The following is an 8,514-nucleotide window of genomic DNA, read 5'->3' as shown; positions in this document are numbered from 1 at the left end:
ACTCGAGGAACTAGAGAACACTCATGAAAGAAATTGAAGAAGACACAAAAAGATGGAAGACCATTCCATGCTCTTGGATCGGAAGAATAAACATTGTTAAAATGTCTATACTGCCTAGAGCAATCTATACTTTTAATGCCATTCCAATCAAAATTCCACCGGTATTCTTCAAAGAGCTGGAGCAAATAATCCAAAAATTTGTATGGAACCAGAAGAGACCCCGAATCGCTAAGGAAATGGTGAAAAACAAAAATAAAACTGGGGGCATCACGTTACCTGATTTCAAGCTTTACTACAGAGCTGTGATCACCAAGACAGCATGGTACTGGCATAAAAACAGACACATAGACCAGTGGAACAGAGTAGAGAGCCCAGATATGGACCCTCAACTCTATGGTCAGTTAATCTTCGGCTAAACAGGGAAAAATATACAGTGGAAAAAAGACAGTCTTTTCAATAAATGGTGCTGGGAAAACTGGGCAGCTATATATAGAAGAATGAAACTCGACCATTCTCTTACACCATACACAAAGATAAACTCTAAATGGATAAAAGACCTCAACGTGAGACAGGAATCCATCAGAATCCTAGAGGACAACATAGGCAGTAATCTCTTCGATATCAGCCACAGCACCTTCTTTCAAGATATGTCTCCAAAGGCAAAGGAAACAAAAGCCAAAATAAACCTTTGGGACTTCATCAAAATCAAAAGCTTCTGCGCAGCAAAGGAAACAGTCAAGAAAACAAAGAGGCAACCCATGGAATGGGAGAAGATATTTGCAAATGACAGTACAGACAAAAGTTTGATATCCAGGATCTATAAAGAATTCCTCAAACTCAACACACACAAAACAGATAATCATATCAAAAAATGGGCAGAAGATATGAACAGACACTTCTCCAATGAAGACATACAAATGGCTATCAGACACATGAAAAAATGTTCATCATCACTAGCCATCGGGGAGATTCAAATTAAAACCAGTTTTGTTTTTCTTTTTCAACATTTCTTTAGCAATTTGGGGTCTCTTCTGATTTCGTACAAATTTTAGCATTATTTGCTTCAGCTCTTTGAAAAAACTGGTGGAATTTTGATCAGAATGGCATTAAAAGTATGGATTGCTCTAGGCAGTGTAGACATTTTAACAATGTTTATTCTTCCAATCCAAGAGCATGGAAAGTTCTTCCATCTTTTTGTGTCTTCTTTGATTTCTTTCCTGAGTGTTCTGTAGTTCTTCAAGTACAGATCCTTTAACTTTTTGGTTAGGTTTATTCCCAGGTATCTTATGGTGCTATAGTAAATGGAATCGATTCTCTAATTTCCCTTTCTGTGTTTTCATTGTTAATGTATAAGAAAGCAACTGATTTCTGTATATTGACTTTGTATCTTGCCACATTACTGAATTGTTGTATGAGTTCTTGTAGTTTGGGGGTGAAGTCTTTTGGGTTTTCCATATAAAGTATCGTGTCATTTGCGAAGAGAGAGAGTTTGACTTCTTCATTGCCAATTTGGATACCTTTTATTTCTCTTTGGTCTGATTGCTGTTCCTAGGACTTCTAATACTATGTTGAACAAGAGTGGTGAGAGTGGGCATCCTTGTTGTATTCCTGATCTCAACGGGAAGGCTGTGAGCTTTTCCCATTGAGGATGATATTTGCTTTGGGTTTTTCTTAGATAGATTTGATGAAGTTCAGGAATGTTTCCTCTATCCTTGTACTTTGAAGCGTTTTAATCAGGAACGGATGCTGGATTTTGTTAAATGCTTTTTCTGCATCAATTGAGAGGACCATGTGGTTCTTCTCTCTTCTCTTATTGATTTATTCTATCACATGGATTGATTTGCAAATGTTGAACCATCTTTGCAACCCAGGGATGAATCCCACCTGGTCATGGTGGATAATCTTTTAATGTGCTATTGGATCCTATTTGCTAGGATCTTGTTGAGAATCTTAGCATCCATATTCATCAGTGATATTGGTCTGAAATTCTCCTTTTTGGTGGGGTCTTTGCCTGCTTTGGGGATCACTCTTCATAAAAAGAGTCTGGAAGTTTTCCTTCTGCTTCAATTTTTTGAAACAGCTTCAGGAAAATAGGAGTTGTTTCCTTTTTGAAAGTTTGGTAGAATTCCCCAGGGAATCCATCGGGTCCTGGGCTCTCTTTTTTTGGGAGGTTTTTGATCATGCTTTAATCTCGTTACTAGATATAGGTCTATTCAGGTTGTCAATTTCTTCCTCGTTCAATTTTGGAAGTTTATAGTTTTCTAGGAATGCATCCATTTTATCTAGGTTGCTTAGCTTATTGGCATATAACTGTTGATAATAACTTCTGATGACTGTTTATATTTACTTGATGTTAGTTGTGATCTCTCCCTTTTCATTCATAATTTTATGAATTTGGGCTTTCTCTCTTTTCTTTTGGATTAGTGTGGCCAATGGTTTATTGATCTTATTGATTCTTTCAAAAAACCAGCTTCTAGTTTCATTGATCCATTCTACTGTATCTCTAGTTTCTATCTCAGAATCTAATTTTGATTAGATTCTGCTCTAATCTTGATTATTTCCCTTCTTTTGTGTGGAGTTGGCTTAATTTGTTGTTGATTCTCTAGCTCTTTAATGTGTAGAGACATCTGGTGTATTCTGGATTTTTCAATTTTTTTGAGAGAGGCTTGGATAGCTATGTATTTCCCCCATAGCACTGCCTTTGCTGTATCCCATAGTTTTTGGACCCAAGTGTCTTCATTCTCATTGGTTTCCATGAATTGGTTCAGTCCTTCTTTGATCTCCTGGTTTATCCAAGCATTCTTAAGCAAGGTGGTCTTTAGCTTCCAGGTGTTTGATTTCCTTCCGAAGTTTTCCTTGTGATTGAGCTCCAGTTTCAAAGCATTGTGATCTGAGAATATGCAGGGAATAATCTCAGTCGTTTGGTATCGGTTGAGCTCTGATTTTTGACCCAGTATGTGGTCTGTTCTGGAGAAGGTTCCATGTGCACCTGAGAAGAATGAGTATTCTGTTTTTTTTTAGGGTGGAATGTTCTGTATATATATGAGGTCCATCTGGTCCAATATGTCATTCAATGCTTTTGTTTCTTTATTGATTTTCTGCTTGGATGATCTGTCCATTACTGAGAGTGGCATGTTAAGATCTCCTATTATTGTTTTCCTATCAATATGACTCTTTACCTTGATTAACAGTTTTCTTAAGTAATTGGCTGCTCCCATATTGGGGGCATAAATATTTACAACCATTAGATCTTTTTGGTGGATAGGCCCTTTAAGAGTGATGTAGTGTCCTTCTGTATCTCTGTATCTCTAGTTTAAAATCTAGTTTATCTGAGAATCGCTACCCCAGCCTTCTTTTGAGGCCCATTGGCATGAAAGATGCTTCTCCATCCTTTTACTTTCAGTCTGGGTGTATCTTTAGGTTCAAAATGGGTCTCTTGTAGACAACATATGGATGGGTCCTGTCGTTTTATCCAATCTGAAACCCTGTGTCATTTTATGGGTGCATTTAGACCATTCATGTTGAGAGTGATTATTGAAAGATACGTTTTTATTGACATCATGTTACCTGTGAAGTCTTTTTTTCTATAGATTGTCTCCATATATTTCTGTTCAATGATATTTTTAGGATTTTTCCTCTTTTATAGAACCCCCCCCCCTTAATATTTCCTGCAGTGTCAGCTTGGTGGTTGCATACTCTTTTAAACCTTGCTGGTCTTGGAAGCTCTTTATCTCTCCATCCATTTTGAATGTCAGTCTTACTGGATAAAGTATTCTTGGCTGCATGTTCTTCTCATTTAGTGCCCTGAATACGTCTTGCCAGCCCTTTCTGACTTTCTGGGTTTCTGTGGACAGGTCTGACATTATTCTGATGGGCTTTCCTCTGTACGTAAGGGATTTCTTTGCCCTAGTTGCTTTCAAGAGCTCCTGTCTACAATTATGATTCATCATTTTCACTATCAGGTGTCTTGAAGTCTTTCTAGATTCTATGATCTTGTGGGGGAGGCCTTTCTGCCTCTAGTACATGAATGCTGGTTCCATTCACCAGATTGGGAAAATTTTCATGGAGAATTTGTTCAACTATATCTTCTAGTCTTCTTTCTTTCCTCTCCCCCTCAGGGATTCCAATAATTCTGATGTTGGAACGTTTCATGGTGTCATTTATTTCCCTAATTCTATTTTTGTGGCTTCTAAGCTGTTTGTTCCAGGCTTCCTCCTGACCCTTTTTTTCTATCTGTTTGTCCTCCAGATCACTAATTCTATCTTCTGCCTCAGTTACCTTAGCTTTTAGAGAATTTAGATTAGATTGGAACTCACTGAGAACTTTGTGAACATCGTCCCTGGTGGCTTTTACTTCTGCTCTAATCAATTCCATTTTGTCATCCATGGCTTTCTCCAACCTAGCTATTGCCTGGAAAATTGTTAGCCTGAATTCCCTTTCTGACATACTGTCTATGTCCATATCCAATAGCTCTGATGCAGAAGGCCCAGTCTCTGAATTTTTCTTCTGTTGGGCATTCCTCTTCCTAGTCATTTTGGTGAGAGATGGCTGAACGGATATGTAGCTGAATGTATTGACTGTGGTGCAGGCAAGGTGCACCCTGGAATGCTTCTGAGCAATCAAGAGTCCCCACCCAAATGAAATAAAAAAAAGAAAAGAGAGAGAGAGAGACAGGAAAAAAAAAAAAAGAAAGAAAGATAAAATAAAATAGAAGGCCCAGAACAAATGGTTCCCAAGGTAAGATTTATGAAGTATATAAACAAAAACAGACAAACAAAAAGACCGACAAAAGTAGATGACAAGAGAAAAGAAAATTAATAAATAAAACCAAAAAAGAACCTTATCAACAAGAACCCCACGTATAAGATTTATATGCTACCAGGACAAAAACAAATACACAAAAACAAATACTGGCAGAAGAAAAAGATGGGAGAGTGGTTATAAATTCTCAGTGTGGGCAAGGAAGGTTATTTTGATTTTTCCTGGATGTATCTTGATATCTTTGTTAAAGGACTCAACTTTCCTAAGATAAAGAGGGATTAAAACTGGTTTACTTATAGGGGTAGCATTGATTGGGGAAAGGGGATTATCTTGAAGCTTTTACCTCTATATGAATATTAAAAAAAAAGAATAACATAAAATTAAATTAAAAAATTTAAAAAATAGAAAAACAAAAGAAAAACACAGGTATATGTATCAAAAAGTTCAGGTTAAAATGTTATTATGGAATTTGATATACTGGACATCTCACTGTGATGGTAAATAGATTATATATATATAATGAGCCAGAATAGTGGGAACGAATTAAAAATAAAAGTTGTATCTATGGGGTGCCTGGGTGGCTCAGTGGGTTAAGCTGCTGCCTTCGGCTCAGGTCATGATCTCAGGGTCCTGGGATCGAGTCCCACATCGGGCTCTCTGCTCAGCAGGAAGCCTGCTTCCCTCTCTCTCTCTCTCTCTGCCTTCCTCTCTGTCTACTTGTGATCTCTGTCTCTGTCAAATAAATAAATAAAAATCTTTAAAAAAAAAAGTTGTATCTATGAAGTAGTGGTGGTTGTCCTCTTGTCTTTTTTTTTGGGGGGGGTTGGCTTTCTGGGGGAGGGGCCTACCTCATGTGTTTTCAGAGTCTTGCTAGAGTTAAGTCCTCCTGCCCCGATCAAGGGGGTGGGCTCTGGGGAAACTGGTTTTTCAGGCTTTTGATCTCTGGAAGTTTTTTTGTTCGTTCATTTGTTTTCTCTCCCCTTGGCGGCTTTTGATGGTTTTTGGAGGTTTAGAGGAACGCAGCCTCAGTCTGTTCCCCTCTGGGTGCTCCAGAGCACATAAATTCCCCCTCTGCCACTGGCAGCACATCTCCAGTCATGGTCTCTGGGGTCACAGGAACTCCCACCTGTACCCAAAACCACGATAGCTGCAGTTGTCTGGGCAGCTCCAGACTGCCAGAGATGTCCTGAGCAGCGATAGCACACTGAGATTTTCCCTCTGGCCCGGGCTGGGAGTGCTCAGACTTTCCACAGTCCAAGAGAGGGCCGGCTGGCACCTGCATGCACCTCTTTCAGGGGAGGGTGTGGGGCGTGACTCAGACTCTGGTCGTGTGGCGGGTGCATGGTGAGTGCAAAAGGTTGTGGTTCTGCCAGCTAGCGAGGCTCCCTTACCCTCATGGGAGCCACCACCCAGACACTCTCAGGTGCGCCGATGACTCAGAGACCAAAACCTGGCTTCTTTGCTTCACTCTCTCTGGCTCAGCACCAGCGGTGGCTGTCCTGGGTTGGTGGACTTAAGCCCCTGTCCCTAACCACCCGGATTCCCACAATTTCCCCCCATGATCATTTGCTCTTTTTGGGTGCTTTCAACCAGACTCTAAGTTAATGCTGGTCCCCAATTGCAGGGCACTCTTTTGTTGGGGTATTAATTTCCAATGGGCTGCTTCTGGTGGCTTCCTCCCCCTTTTGTTTATCTTCCAATATCAGTCCCACGTTCCTACTCCACTTTACCTGCCTGCTGGCATCTTCTCCTCCTGTAGAGATCTAGAAGTGTATAATTCTAATCTCAGGCTGATTTCATTGGTGATCAGAGTTCCTTGGTAAGTAATCAGCTCACTTTAGGGTACAGGTTGAAATGGCTCCTCCTCCTACTTCCCCGCCATCTTGTCTCCCCTGATAAGTTCTTTATAGATCTTGGATACTAGCCTTTTATCCAATAAAACATTTGCAAATATCTTCTCCCATTCTGTAGGTGGCCTTTTAGTTTTGTTGACTGTTTTATTTGCTGCTCAGAAGCTTTTTATCTTGATGAAGTCCCAAGAGTTCATTTTTACCTTTGTTTCCCTTGCCTCTGAAGATGTTTCTTGGAAGGAGTTGCTGCAGCAGAGGTCAAAGGGGTTGCTGACTGTGTTCTTCTCTAGGATTTGGATGGATTCCTGTCTCCATTTAGGTCTTTCATCCATTTTGAGGGTTTTTTGTGTATGTGTGTGTATGGTATAAGAAAATGGCCCAGTTTTATTTTAATAAATGTGGCTCTCCAATTTTCACAGCACCATTTATTGAAGAGACTGTCTTTTTTCCACTGAATACTCTTTCCTGCTTTGTTGAAGATAGTTAACCCTAGATTGGGCGTCCATTTCTGATTTCTCTATTCTGTTCCCTTGATATGTGTGTCTGTTTTTGTGCCAATACCTTACTGTCTTGATGGTTAAGGCTTTGTAATAGAGCTTGAAATAGGGAATTGTGATGCTACCAGCTTTGGTTTCCATTCAAGTTTGATCATTTCTATTCAAGTCTTTTATCTTTCTATACAAATTTTAGGATTATTTGTTCCAGATCTGTGAAAAATCTTGATGGTATTTTGTTAGGAATTATGTTGAATATGTAGATTGCTCCAGATAGTGTAGACATTTTAATGATATTTATTCTTCCAATCCATGATCGTGGAATGTTTTTTCCATTTCTTTGTGTCTTCCTCAATTTATTTCAAATGTTCTATAGTTATTAGAGTACAGATCATTTACATCTTTGGTTAGGTTTACTCCTAGCAATCTTAAAATTTTTGGTGCAATTGTAAGTGGAATTGAATCCTTAATTTCTTTTTTTCCCTGTCTTGTTGCTATGTATAGAAATGCTACTGGCTTATGTGCATTGATTTTATATCCTGCCATTTCTCTGAATTGCTGTCTGAGTTCTAGCAATTTTGGGGTGGAGTCTTTTGGTTTTCTACATAAAGTATCATGTCATCTGCAGAGTGAGAGTTTGACCTCTTTGCCAGCTTGAATGTCTTTTATTTCTTTTTATTGTCTTGTTACTGAGATTAGGACTTCTAGTACTGTGTTGATCAACAATGGTGGGTATGCCTGTGTGATCCTGACCTTATGAGAAAAGCTCTTAGTTTTTCCTCATTGAGAATAATATTCACTGTGGGCTTTTTGTAGATGGGTTTCATGATATTAAGATATGTTCCCTCTTTCCCTGTACTCTGGAGAGTTTTAATCAATACAGGATGCAGTATTTTGTCAAATGCTTTTTCTGCATTGATTGAGAGACTCATATGGTTCTTGTCCTTTTTTTTATTAATATGATGTACCACATTGATTGATTTGCAAATGTTGAACCAACCTTACAGCCAGGAATAAATCCTACTTGGTCATGGTGAATATCCTTTTAATGTACTGTTGAATCCTAGTGGGTAGTATCTTGGTGAGGATTTTGCCATCCATGTTCATCAGGGATACTGGTCTGTAATTCTCCTTTTTGGTGGGGTCTTTGTTTTTGGAATCAAGGTAATGCTGGCCTCATAGAATGAGTTTGGAAGCTTTCTTTACATTTCTAGTTTTCTGAAACAGCTTCAGAAGAATAGGTATTACTTCCTTAAATGTCTGGTAGAATTTCCCTGGGAAGCAATCTCTCATTTGTTGAGAAATTTTTGGTTACTGGTTCAGTTTCCTTGGTGGTTATGTGTCTGTTCAGGTTTTCTATTTCTTTCTGTTTCAGTTCTGGTAGTTTATACTTTTCTAGGATTGCATCC

The sequence above is a fragment of the Lutra lutra genome, chromosome 7 (genome assembly GCF_902655055.1).
Source record: "Lutra lutra chromosome 7, mLutLut1.2, whole genome shotgun sequence".
Taxonomy (NCBI): domain Eukaryota; kingdom Metazoa; phylum Chordata; class Mammalia; order Carnivora; family Mustelidae; genus Lutra; species Lutra lutra.
This window is presented reverse-complemented; position numbering follows the sequence as displayed.